The sequence below is a fragment of the Salvia hispanica genome, chromosome 2, assembly GCF_029641045.1.
Source record: "Salvia hispanica isolate PSC_SH4W2 chromosome 2, Shi_PSC_v1, whole genome shotgun sequence".
NCBI classification, from domain to species: Eukaryota; Viridiplantae; Streptophyta; class Magnoliopsida; order Lamiales; family Lamiaceae; genus Salvia; species Salvia hispanica.
This window is the reverse complement of record NC_142693.1, coordinates 27,284,774-27,298,838: the sequence shown is the minus strand read 5'-3', so window position 1 is coordinate 27,298,838 and position 14,065 is coordinate 27,284,774. Positions and strand designations below refer to the sequence as shown.

The 14,065-nt window shown below is 43.5% G+C and overlaps 1 pseudogene across 1 annotated transcript in view; it reads left to right on the top strand.

Moving 5' to 3' along the window:
- LOC148931995 (uncharacterized) overlaps window positions 1-14,065 on the top strand; it is a 62,385-nt pseudogene that overhangs the window by 830 nt on the left and 47,490 nt on the right. The gene's annotated exons all lie outside the window — the stretch shown is intronic.

Sequence of the window (14,065 nt, the reverse complement as noted above, 5' to 3'; positions counted from 1 at the left end):
GGGTATTATTTGTTGAAAACTTTCCTTGCTCTATTTTTTGTGGACGGTTGACTCAATTTATTTTAAACACGAGAATTACCCGCAAGTGTACGGGGCTAGTGTAGCAATAAACAAGTACGAGTATTGTATCCACGGAGACAAATTGTGCAACTCAAGTACCATGAACCGATTTTGACTATTATCTAGAGAATCCGAAAAGGTTGGTTTTGATTTTGAAAAATAAATAAACATAAACAAGCTAAAAGCACATAACAAAAAGAAGTTTCAAATAAGAGAACACGGTAGAGCCTTGGATCCAACTACAACGAACACGATGCGAACAATCCAACAACTTCGATTACCCAATTAAAGTCTCTAGGATTACTAGGAAAGCCGATAGTCTAGGCTAAGCCCTCTCTCGAGTGCACTCAACCAGTTAATTAACCATTAATATTGAAGTCTCCTTCTAATATTTCACAATTAACTACTTAAAACAAAAGGCTCAAGCCCTCACTCTAGAATTCCTTCTCTCGAATGCAAATTATCTAGGTGTTGTTCATTCTTTTATCAATCCTAATTAGGTATCTCTCGATTACTCAAAACTAGGTCAACAACCCCAATTGGTAGCTAAGCAATTGAATTGAAAAAGCCAAGAATGAAACAAAGAAATCACAAGAGCAAAGGTAATCAAAAGTCCTTGAATTAATCAAAAACATTCATTGTAGTCTTCACCAAAACTCTACAATAGATTTAGCTACTCATATTCAACACAAATTAACAAGAGAAATCCATAGAAAGTAAATTGAACATAGGAAAACTAATAAAGATACTCCCAAAGGTGAATTGAATGGACAAATCATCTTCATATTCAAACTTGTTGATGAATCGGACTCTTTGACGCTTCAGTCTGCTCTCAAACGTGGAAGCTAATTCTAGGGCGTGTGGAAAAGTATGCTGGAGTCGAACCCTAGGTCCTATTTATACCCAGGGTGAAAAATAGAGAAAACGCAGCGTACGAGTAAATCGCCCGGCCGAGCGATTTTAAGTAACAAAACGCCCGACCGGGCGTTCTTCTTAAACCACGACCTTGGGTAATAAAACGCCCGACCCGGGCGATTTCGACCTGAAAAACGCCCGGGGACAGTGCATATGCCCGGCCTGAGAGGCAGAACGCTCGGCCTTATTCAATGAAACGCCTGGTCTCATGTACTGAAACGCCCGACCCCCTGTTTTGGTGCCATTTTCGTCCGTTTCCACCTATTTTGACTACAAAAACTCGACAAATTTATCAAAACACTAAAGTAGGGGATCATAGATCAAAACTCAAGTAATGTGACACAAAACACTCAATTAAGCACTTTCAAACATCCTAAACACTTGCTAAACTATGAGTTTATCAACTCCCCCAAACTTAAACACTTGTTTGTCCTCGAGCAAGAAGAAAACAAAGAAAAATAAATTCTTGCAAGTGTGTTGGATTTTCATCATTGCCTCAGTAAAACAAAACAAGTTATCATGCATCATTAACTTCGCAAACAAGTAGAACTATATCGGACATTGCTTCAAGCTACTGGCACGTATTCCACATTGTCAATTACCCTCACCGGATGTATATAGTGTAATTTTTTTTAATATGCTCTCACACTCAAAGTGTAAGGGTAAAGTATGTAACTCTCAAGTCAATCAAAACTGTATGATTTACCATAGGCTTGCTCGAAGTCTAGACTCTCCTCTGCTATATTGTGACTATTGATCTAAGATCTGAAAGGTCTTTTCTTAAGGTTGTAATGTAAGGCTTTCTGGTTAGGTGAGGAACATTTGGCCAAAGTGACTTATAACCCCAAAGATGAAACTACAACTACTCTGTCCATGTGTATTACGACTCTCAGTAGACTAGGCTTCGCCTAAACTCTTCTCAACTTCCCAATCCTCATATTTTTTTAGCGACTCTTATTCAATCTCAACTCAACCTCCTTATCCAATCGAACCCATACTTTTCCCTTTTCTTTCTTACTTGCTTTCTTTCTTTCTCTTTTTTTTTCCGAACTTTTACATGCTTTGCATGTCTTTTATTTCATTTCATTTTTTTTTTTTTCACTTTTTTTTCGATCCCTTCTTGCTACAACAATATCCTCTTTCCAAAAATTTCTTTTCCTATGACCCAACAAAGAGTCAACCAATATTTTTTGCTACCAAAGAAAAAGGCTTACGCTCAAAATAGGCTAACAAAGGATTATGATTCGCAATTTGGTTCAAGGTTAAGATAAAGTTTCAAAGGATATCCTAACATCCTCTCCTATCACTATAACCACTTTGCAGATTCAAACAGACCGCGAGCAAGTTCTAGAAACATATAATATAGTTGATGAAAAATCACACATATTTTTTAGAAAGGAGGTGGTCTCAATCCTCACAAGGTAAATTTTTTGGCAATATACAAGGCAACGAGCAATTCACTTTAAGCAAATCACAAATAGGAAACACAAGTCACTTAGCTAAATCAGCAAGTTTTCGCAAACATTTTAACCATAATAATCATAGGCAACTCATCCAACAAACATGCTTAGTTCATCTTGCCAACTCATCCATTTCCCATTCAATTTCACCCAAGGAAAGACTGGACCAACAAAAACACACCAAAGCTAGACACCAAAAAGATAAAAATCAAATAAAAGAAAAGAAACTGTCCTACTATCACCACATAAGATGCCATCATATCAAATTAGGGTACATGCCGGAATCACTCAAATCACCACAAATTACATCACGGGGAATCACAAAGTAGGGAGGGGGGAAGGAGTAAAAGGCCCAATTCCACTAGACATCCCCCTAAACTTATTCCAAGCCAAGGCAAGGATAAGTTTGAAAGAATGTGGAATCGGGGCGGACCTCTACTGATTCGGCAGGTGATGAGGTGGTCGCCAGGCGGCCATGAAATCCTACTGTTGCATAAAAGTGGCCCATCTCTCATCGTACTGGGCGTAGAAATTCCCGAACTGGGCATTGATGTTCGCCCACTGTTCATTGCTATGTTGGTGCCACTGAGCCTATTGAGCGTCATTGTTCTGTTGCAGCTGCTGCATACTCAGCTCCACGATGTCCAGCCTATTGTTGATGGCATCAACATCCTCCTCAATCCTCACCCCACAGTTCCTCCGTCGTGAGGTGCTTGTCTCGGCCCCATCTCCTCCTCTTTGTTGGGTCGGTGCTTCTTCATGCTCCTCATCCTCTTCTTCCTCATCTCCGTCTGCTCCTTCATCACCGCTTGGCCCCGGGCTCGCCACATATCCAGGTGGGTTCCCTAATGTGATTTGGTGGTGGGCTGGACTGTTCATCAACCAGTTCTCCCTTTGCTCCGGCCCGTGGACATGAGTGGTGTCGGAGTTGGGGAGTGGGAAGTGATCGCCGACCTTTTCCTTTAAGTAGATTTGGCCATGTTTGTTTGAGGCGATCACAGCCGTTCTTTTTAAGAACGTGATGTCCAACACCGGGCTCGGTGATTCACCAACGTCGGCTATCATGCCATTCAGTGGCACCTCCAGATGGAGGGCAATGGTGGCTACCGTTGCACTAACACACAGCATCCCGTTATTCTTCTTTGCGGCCCGTTCTAGATGTTTAATCATAAAGTGGCCAGGTTTAGAGCTGGTTGTCTATACAAGATCTGCCACAACAGAAACAGCTCGTCTCTAGTGATGTTCCCATGCTCCACTCGGGCGAAGGAACAGCAGACGCATGCCTCCAGGAGGATGCGTAAGACAGGGTTCCGGATGGAAGAGCTCTTTGCCCTGTTGGCAGAAAACTTCCTCTCGCCCGTGATCTCCTGTCAGAACCTGCCTTATTCTATGGCTGAACTCATAGGGAATCTTGGACACTACCCCCGTGAGTCCAAATATCTCATTAAACTGTGCTAACGACATATTGTGTACGGTATTCTGCAGCTGAAAAGTGATGGACTCGATTGCCTGCCGAGTCTTGTTCACTGTCAGCGTCGAAAGGAACTCCAGGGTGAGACGATGGTATGATGGACGACCCTGTGCAAGGAACAATCCCGAAAGCTGTCCGACCTCACACAACTCCAAGAAGGATTGCTCGATCCCGAGCTGACGGAGTGTGAAGAGGCATGGGAGCCTAGGTACTTGGTAAGATAGATTGGCGAGGGCTTTCCACGTCTTTTTCTGGTCGGAGGTGAGGTTACTGGGAACCATGATGATAAGCAAGTGGTACCTAGAAATTGGAAGTATTAGATCCGCTCTACAATAAACCACATATATATCCCCAAGCTACCCAACTCCCCCAAACTTTATTCAAACCAAAGTCTTGCACATATTTCACTACATTAGGAAGATAGACTCGATTCCTATATGTTTCACAAAGCAAATCACGTAAAGTGTTTAGGATGATAGACTCACGTAAAGTGTTCAGACAAACGAGCAATTAGGGCGATAGACTCAAGTCCTAAAATCACAAAACCACGATCAAAATAAGCATGCGCCCCCCATTATACAACATACTCAACAATTCCACAAGCAATCATAATCGGGAGATAGACTCAATCCCTTTATTCAGTTTAATCCATGTGAAACAACCAAGTTCATGCTCAAGACACAACCATTCACCAAAATTGATATTCACACTAGCAATTCATCACCAAAAATCATCACAACACAAAGCATGCTAGAATTCAAGACATAATACCACAAGCCCATGAGATAAATCAACCAATTTCAAGCTCAAAGCAACCATTCACACCTAATCCTCTTTGAACTAGCAATTTAGCACTAAGTTCCTCATGAATTCGAAAATTAAGCTAGCCCAAGCAATAAATCATCAATTCCCATCACAATACCAAGTGAGATCAAGAGAAGAAGAGGAAAATTCGTACCTTTGTAGCTTAAGAAATCAGATTTTCGAAAATTCCAAGTTTTTCCCTTGTTCTTGAGCAAATCCACCAATTGCGTGGTTCACAAGTTTAATTAGGAAGATATAATGGGTGGGGTGTATGCTAGAGTGATGTTTGTGGAAGGAATTTGAGATGGGAGGGAGTTTGAGGCGGAAAATTGAGAGAGGAACGAGAGGAATTAGTGTTCGAAGACGCACCTGTTGCGCCGGTTATATACGTGAGTAGAACGCCCGACCGGGCGCCGAGGCCGGGTGTTTTGAAGCTAATCCGGGCGTTCTCACTGTGCACGGGCGTATTTCGGTCGAAAAACGCCCGGCCGGGTGTTTTTGTGATGCACCCCGGGCGTTTTCGATTTTCGCCTTTTCTTTTTCTATTTTTTTCGTTTTTTCTGCACTAAAACTTAGAAACCAACATTAAAACACCAAATACCCAACTCAAACAAGAGTAGGGGATGAAAAACAAAGTCAAAAACAAAGGGAACATCCAAACATACCAAAAGAGAACCAAAACACACACCAAAGCAATACATGTACCTACGAGGGGTTGCCTCCCTAAAGCGCAACTTTTTACCGTCGTATGCTCGACGCTCTTCAAGCTCCACCTACTCGATCAAGCCCATTGGAATTGAACGTGCTTCCATCGGGTCCAAAGAGCTCCATTGTTCCATTGTTCATAACTTCCTTGATTGTGAAGGGCCCAGACCACTTGGATTTCAGCTTGCCCGGGAAAAATCTCAACTTGTGGTTGAATAGCAACACGACATCTCCCGGGTAGAATTCACGCCTCTCGATCATCTTGTCATGGTGAGCTTTCATCCTCGCCTTGTAGATGGAAGAGTTAGTATATGCTTCATTCCTAAACTCATCAAGTAAGTTAAGGTGTAGTATCCTCTCCTTGCCAGCCTTAGTGAAGTCCATGTTCAATTGACTCACTGCCCAATACGATGAGTGCTCCATTTCAATCGGTAGGTGGCACAACTTCCCAAACACCAATTGATAAGGTGACATACCGATGGGAGTCTTGTAGGCCGTCCTATACGCCCATAAAACATCATCAAGCCTGAGCGCCCAATCCTTGCGATTTGCCTTGACGTTCTTTTGAAGAACTTGCTTGATCTCTTTATTGGCCAACTCGGTTTGGCCATTAGCTTGAGGGATACGGAGTTGTCACCCGGTGCTTTACTCCATATCTTGCTAACACCGCCTCTAACCACCTATTGCGAAAGTGGGATCCTCCATCACTAATGATAGCCTTTGGTGCGCCAAAACGAGTGAAAATGTTCTTTTGAACGAACTTTGTCACCACCTTCAAATCATTGGTTGAGGTAGGAATGACGTCCACCCACCTTGATACATAGTCCACGGCTAAGAGAATGTATTGGAAGCCATTAGATGGAGGGAAGGGCCCCATGAAGTCGATGCCCCACACATCAAATAGCTCGACTTCCACAATCGTCGTCGACGTCTCCTTCTTCTTAAAAATGCACCCTATTCTCTGACATTCATCACAATTCTTCACATACTCTTGACAATCCTTGGTGATACTTGGCCAAAATAAGCCACTTTGTAGTACTTTCATGGCAGTCCGGTTGGCTCCAAAATGCCCCCCACTCCTCTTGAGGGACACATCTTCTAATCACAATGTCGGCACACCTCCTAAACAAGCACGAGTCATCCCAAAAGTAGAACTTCGCATCATGGAAAAATTTCTTCTTTTGATAATCTTCAAGTCCTTCGAGAACCACCTTAGCAACGAGGTATTTCACAATGTTGGCGTACCATGCCACTTTCCCTTTAGCCACGAAGAATAGATGCTCGTCCGGAAACTCTTCGTTGATGGCTAACTTCTCCTCTTCATTCATGTGTTCCATCCTTGACAAGTGGTCTGCCACCACATTATCACATCCTCTTCGGTCTCGGATCTCCAAGTCAAACTCCTGTAGGAGCAAGATCCACCTAATAAGCCTTGGCTTCGTGTCTTGCTTTGCAAAGAGGTGCCGAAATGCGGCATAATCGGTGAAAACGATGGTCTTGGCCCCGATGAGATAGGGGTGGAACTTATCAAAGGAGTAGACCACTGCTAGCATCTCCTTCTCGGTGGTGGTGTAATTGACTTGGGCAGGGTCCAAAGTCCGACTTACATAGTAGATCACCCGGAAGATCTTATCCCTCTTCTGTCCCAAAGCCGAGCCTACTGAGGCACTTTTTATTAGCACTAAATAAATCTGCAAGTATACAGAGTATATATAGTATAGCTAAAGGTTAGTACCGGATATCGAACACGGGGAAGACGAACACAAAATGTCTATCCTCTACTAAGACTCAAATACTATCTGGAAAAACAAGTGGATTTTGAAAACTTTTGGAAAACTATAAACTATAGAAAGCATAGACCAACTAAAACCGAATAAAACACGGAGAAAGACGATAGAGATAAGGGAATCACAGGGATGTGTGTTCACAGTTATGGTTATACAAAATTCCAACTACAATACCCTAGCACATGTATTACTTTGATAGAACGAGTCACCTAGCTTATGCTCATGCGATACAAACGTTGATTACAAGATTAGGGTTGTCAATCCTAACACGTAACTCCAAAAAGCTCCTAAGACCCTTGAAAAGTCCTCACTATCAATTAACAGTGTCGTTTTAAGGGAAGCTAACTGTAGCGTCTACTAAGTGGATCTAACTCGCTAGACCTCTGTTACAGTTATGAAGCAAGCTATATTAAATCATACACAAATGTGTCACTCAATCATGCAGCATCAAAACTACTTAGGGAAGAAACAAAGTAAAAACAAAACGGATATTAAATAGAAAAAGGAATTTGTATAACCAAAGTCGTTACTAACACATCCCTAGAATCCTATGAGTTTAGTTACACATAAATGAATAAGCTAAAAACATAGATTGAAGGGAAGACAATTTGAACATAAAACTAAAGCAAATAAAACCCGAATGTTGAATCCTTGTCGTTCTTGATGTTCTTGAAATCCTTCTCCAACTCCTTGCACCAATGAAGTACTCTAGGTATCGATCTCTATGAAGTATTTTGCAAGTAGAAGTTCTCTCTTTTTGATGAAGCTTGAGGTCTTATTTATAGAGGAAAGCCATTCCTTTTTGTAGAAGAAAAAGATCTCCAAAATATGGTAAATCTGGGTGCATAACTAGGGCTTCTCGAATTCGCCGCCTTTCTTCGGCTGGCCGCCGCACCATGGCTGGCGGTCGCTGCGTTGGAGTCCAGAGAGTCTGTTCTCTTGGCGGCGGACCGCCGCACGTCTTCCGGCGGTTGCCGGACGAGACTTCTCTTCCAAGCACATTTTTCCGAGGCAGACCGGTACATTGATCCGCCCGCCGGGCGGTTGGCGGTCGCCGTCTGACTCCAGATTTCCAAACTTGGCGTTTTGGCTCCCTTTTTCGGCTCAATTAAGCACAATTCTCACAAGGACTAGATGTCATAATTGCCTCAAAAGATGGAAGAACAGTTTAAACATGTATTAACGCAATCAAATCAAGCAAGGCTTATTAGTGCACTTTCATTACTAACTCGTGGAACACCTTGAATTCAAGCCCTCGCATGTGACAAACTTCCAAAGATGGGAAGTTTTCTCTCACTCTCAAAGTGTATAAGGATAATGTGTATATAAGCACTCAAATCATGCATCATGAAAAGTTTACCATAGGCTTGCTCAAAGTCTAATCCCTCCTCTACTAAATGTGATTAAGCTTCAAAAGTCCGAAAGGTCTTTATCTTTGGTGTTAATGTAGGCTCTTTGGTAGGTGAGGAATATTTGGCTAAAAAGTGACTTAAAAATAAAAATAACCCAAGTAGAGTAAAGATAACTCCACTTTTCTAAACCCAAGACACTTTTAACACTTTATTTATTTCTCCTTCAACTCACTTTCCAATCCTTTGATTTTCTTTTCTTTTCACAACCTTTCAAACTTTTTTTCTTTTTTTTTTCTTTTCTTTTCTTTTTCTTTCTTAAACATCCTTTCTTTTCTTTTCTAAAATCAAGCACATATTTGGAATTTTTCTCAATTTCACAACTTGTACTTTCTTTGCATTAAGCACACTACTTTTATACTTTCTCCTTATCTCTCCAATTCCTTTACAAAATAAGATAGCAAAAACTAACTAACCCAAGGAATTGTCCCCATTATTTTAGCTTCCAAAGAATAGGCTTAAAGGCTCAAAATTGGCTCCAAAGGGAAAAATGTTGAAATTTTGAGAAGATCAATATTTTGAACAAAAGTAGGCTAAGAAAAGATGGCTAATCATCATCCTAAATCAACTTAAACAAAGTGTAAAATAAGTTTGCAGAGTCGGTAGGGACGTGAGTGAACTACTGGGAAAAAAAAACGTACCTTGAAAATTCTTGCGTCGAGGCTTGACCGGGCGAAAGTTGAGAAACTTTGGAAAAATCGCGCAGGAAAAATACGCCCAGGCGGCGGCCCGCCGCAGCATGTCCGGCGGTTGCCACGCGACAACAGAATGTTCTAGCGAGCAGGTGGCGGACCGCCGCAGCACATGCGGGGGTCGCCGCGGAGAGGTCAGAGCCTGCGAAAAAATTTCAATGCACAAAATTAAACTAAAACAAAAAATACTTAACTTAAAGCAAAAATTGTCATAACAAGAAAATAAATTGTCTTAAAAACATCCAAAAATATGATACAAATGCTCATTTAAAATCATTGAGCTTGACTTCTTCAATTTTGAGGAGGAGGAGGGAAACGGGCATTGAGGTCGTCGAATGCGCCAATAAGATAGGCGATATCGCCACTCATGGTTTGGCGCTCTTGTCGAGGCTCGGCGGCCATCCTTTGGAGCTCTTCAATTTGTTGACGGCGATGCACGTCTTCTAGCCTTTGTTGCTCCCAAAATTGTTGTTCCGCCGTGCGCTAATCGCCTTGAGCCGTCTATCCTTGGCGGTTGTAGGCGTTCTCCCTTTGTTTCTCCGCCCATCGGGTGTCCCACGTTTTGCTCCGCCCATCGGTTCGGCCTTCCGCGGCGGCGGTTTGCTCTAGTCCGGCAGCGATGTCCCTCTACTTCTTCCTCTTCTTCTTCTTCTTGGCGGCGTTGGGGCGGCGGTGGCAGCGGCATTTGACTCTCCTGGGCGTGCGAGTGCTCCCCTTCTTCAGTGTAGTGATCGATAGCATCGAAGGCGGAGTCCTCATCGGCCTCAAAGATGGGGATGCGAGCTGGGATGTTCCTCTTCCTAAATTCCCCATTGACGGGGTTAGCCTCAATGGCTCTCCGGTGCGCCGGGGCGTTGAGCTTCCAATTGGCTTGGTTCGTCCAAACGTCGACCTTAGTCAATTGCGGGATGGGGACGGGGAAGTGATCCCCCGCCACTTCTAGGAAAAATCCTTGCCCCCAATAATCGGTATTCAAGAGCCCCACTGAAAATAGCACCTCATAAGTGATGAAGCGCTCACCGCCATCTTCCGTCAAACTGGCGAAAGAAACCTCCAAATGCTCGGCGATTGCCGTTATCAAACCCCCACAACATATAACGGCGCCATCCTTCTTCGTGATCCGGTCCACATAGATAGTAAAAAGGGTTCCATAGTCGAATCCCTTCTTGTTGAGGAGGCACCAAATTACATTCAACTCCGTTTGGGAGACACTTCCCCCGTCGACCCTAGAAAACATAAGTTGGGTCATAGCTTGGTGGAGGTACCGCAAAACCGGATTGTGGATTGAAGAAGACTTGGCGTAGCCCGCGGCATGCTCGTGCTCATTCGTCATCGCACCCCAAACTTCATCAAAGTCGTAATCATTATCAGTCTCGGGGTTGGGGTCGATGCAGTGGAAGATTTCGCAAAGCTCCTCCATGGTGAGCGAGGGCCATCGGTTGCCTAAGCGGAAATCGATGCTAAGCGGGATGTTTTTCCGGCGATCCTTTGTGACCTTCAACGAGCTTAGGAACTCGAGAGTATACTTCCTAAACGACGGCCACTTCCTCTCAAACATGTACCGGAGGCCGTTCCCATCACCTACATCACATAATGCCCAAAATTCCTTCGCGATCCCCAAAGTTTGAAGAGGGAAATCGTGGGGATACCGCGAAGGCGCCATCTCTCGCACTGACAACTTCTTCCACATAGCCTTTTGCTCGTCCGAGGCAAGGCTAACGTCGTAGTTTTTTGCCTTCTCGGGCTTTCCCTTTGATCCCATATTCCTATAAACGAGAAGTACAACAATAAGTATACCAATAATGGGAAAATCAAAGGTTCCCCCAAACTTGCACTCTTATAATCAATACCAATGGATCAACATGTAAGACATGTAAGTGCAAGCTTAGGTGTATAAAACTTCCTAGATGGTAGCGTGGAAACATATAGAACATAATCATCCAAACTAGGAAACACAAATCCATCCCCCAACTTGAATTCATCCCCCATACAGAGACGTATCAACAATAAGTCAATATATATCAACAATCTCTATAACTACTCAAGAATTGCAATTCATGGAAATAATAATAGCCTCACAATGCTATGAACATGATTGCAACATAGGAACAAGTAAAAATAAGAAGGAATCACTATTCACAAAGCTTCAAAACTATCACCAAAACACAATATCACCATGGAAATCCACAAATAAGCATACACAATCATCCCCCATCATAAAATAAGAGTTTTCACCGAACAATTCATCCAAAACATACTTAAATCCATGGAAGAAGTAGAACAAAACTCAGAAATTTAATTAGGATGCATACTTTATGTTGATTGAGAATTGGAGATGAAGAACTCTAAACTTGAAGAGAATTGAGAGAAATTATGGTGTGGGTGTGTGAAATTGGTGATTTATAAAGGTGGGGGTTGTGTGCAAGGAAGGAATTTGAGAAGGAATGGGAGAAGGAATGGAACACATACATTTTATAACTGCACTCCCGTCGCTGTACTGCACGCGGCGGTCGCCGCATGCTGCGCGGCGGGCCGCCGCACGGGCGTTTAAAACAGCGGTTCATGGCGGGCCACCGCGGCCCATTCAGCGGTTCATCCGGCCCGCCCTAAGCCTTCCCTAAGCCCGACCTATCCTGCACATGTGAAAACACGTGTGGCGACCGCCGTGTTAAGTGTGGCGACCGCCACGCATAATTAATTTTTTTTTAAACAAAAACAAAAAAAAACAAAAATAAAGAAAATAACTAAATCAACGAAAAATTGGGTTGCCTCCCAACAAGCGCTTTTGTTTTTAGTCGTTAGCTCGACTTGAAGTGGCCCACTAATTGGGCGGATTAGCGACCCGAGTGTTGAAAATGGGCATAGGGTTGCAACTTGGTCCCTAGCTTCTTCCACCACTTGTATTTCCCCTTATTTGTTTTGATAACATAAATCTCGGGGTCCTCCTTAGTTGCCTTCTTCCTCTTTTGCTTCTTTTTCTGTGGGATAGAGGTGGAGGGATTAGAATCGTCCTTTTTGGGAGAACGTCTTACCTCGTTGACAATGTAAATAGTGGAGGTAGTAGGATCTCCACTTCAAAGGGGTCTTGAGGTTTGGTCAAATCCGTGATCATGACTGCCCTACACTGCTGTTCCATCTTTGCCCGCTTTGCTTCCTCAAACTTGAGCATCTCAATCTTATAGGTGGATTTGCTATGGTTATCGCTAATTGTGATCTCGTCATGACCTACATCAATCAAAGCTTTGCAAGTAGCAAGAAAATCCTCCCTAAGATTAGAGGGACGTTCTTGTCTACTTTCATGTCAAGCACAATAAAATCGGCGGGAAAAATGAAATCATCGACTTTCACTAGGATATCCTCAATCATACCAACAATTTTTATGGACGAGTTATCGGCCAACCTGAGTGTTACGTCTGACGTTTTGAGTGGCCCAATGTTGAGCTTTTCGTAGTACTTCAGTGGCATGAGATTGATGGAAGATCCTAAATCGCATAGGGCCTTGTCAACCTTTCCCTCTCCGATCCGGCATCGGATAATGAATTGGCCCGGATCTCTCTGCTTCACTGCCTTCTCCTTTTGAATGATCTCGCTGCAATGATGTGGTAGCTTAAGGTCGGCTTTTGTTGGCTTTCTCTTCCTCATCACCGCCTCCCTTAGTAGCTTCGCATATTTAGGTATTTCCTGCAACGATTCAACTAGAGGAATGTTAGTATGAACTTTACAAAACATGTTCAAAAAATGCTTGAACTGCTCTTCGAGCTTAAACTTCCTCTTTGGTTGAATAGGTAGCACAATCCCATTATGCCGCACGAGTCCTTGCTGAGTGGGCGCTTCTGCCTTGTCTGTGGCGGCCCGCCGTGATGTGTGCGGCGGTCCCCCGGCGGCTGGGCAGACTCCATTCGATGCTTCAGCTGCGGCCCGCTGCAATGGTTGTGGCGGTCCGCCGGCGACTGGGCAGTCCTTAGTTTTCTGCTTTGCCACCCACTTCTTATTGATGTCATCCACTCGTGCGGCTGCCTTTGCCCTGTCCTCATCCAACTTCTTTTGGATTTGCTCCATTTGAGTGTTGATGTAGGCTATGGCAGTTGAGATCGTATTCATCCCCTGCTCGAGGTTGTTTATTCTAGCTTCGACCACTCTGATCTTGGTGTCATTAACCTTCCTGTCTTGCGCGATTACCTCCATGATCCTTCTGATCCCTTGTTCATACTTTTCCTCCTTCTTGAGTGTCTCAACTACTCCTCCCTTGCTGACATTAAATCCTGCGGGTGGTTGCAATTAATTATTGTTAGAATAAGAGAGATTAGGATGAGGTCGTTTTCCATTATAATTATTGAAATTACCGCCCCCTGGGTAGGGCGATAATTATTGTTGTAATTTCTATTGGGACCGCCTCCTTGCATGTAGTTAATTTCTTCCACTATCGGGGCAGGAGTTTCGGGTTTAGAGACCGCTATGATGGAGGTCGGTGGAATCGGATCCTCCTTCCTCGACGTATCCATTTGGTTCACCCTAACTCTTAGCTCGGCCAATTCCTTCGCAAAAGAGCTTTCCTTGGTCTCCTCAATTGTAGCTATCCTTTTTAGGCTATGCCTTTCTTTCAACCACCCCCTGCTGTTGGTGGCGAATTCCTCTATAACCGCCATGGCTTCCTCACCTGACTTCCTTAAGAACCCTCCATTTGCACCTGAATCAAGCATAGCACAAATCTTCTCGTTAAACCCATTATAGAGAATTCCTACCTGATGGTCCACGGTGAAAC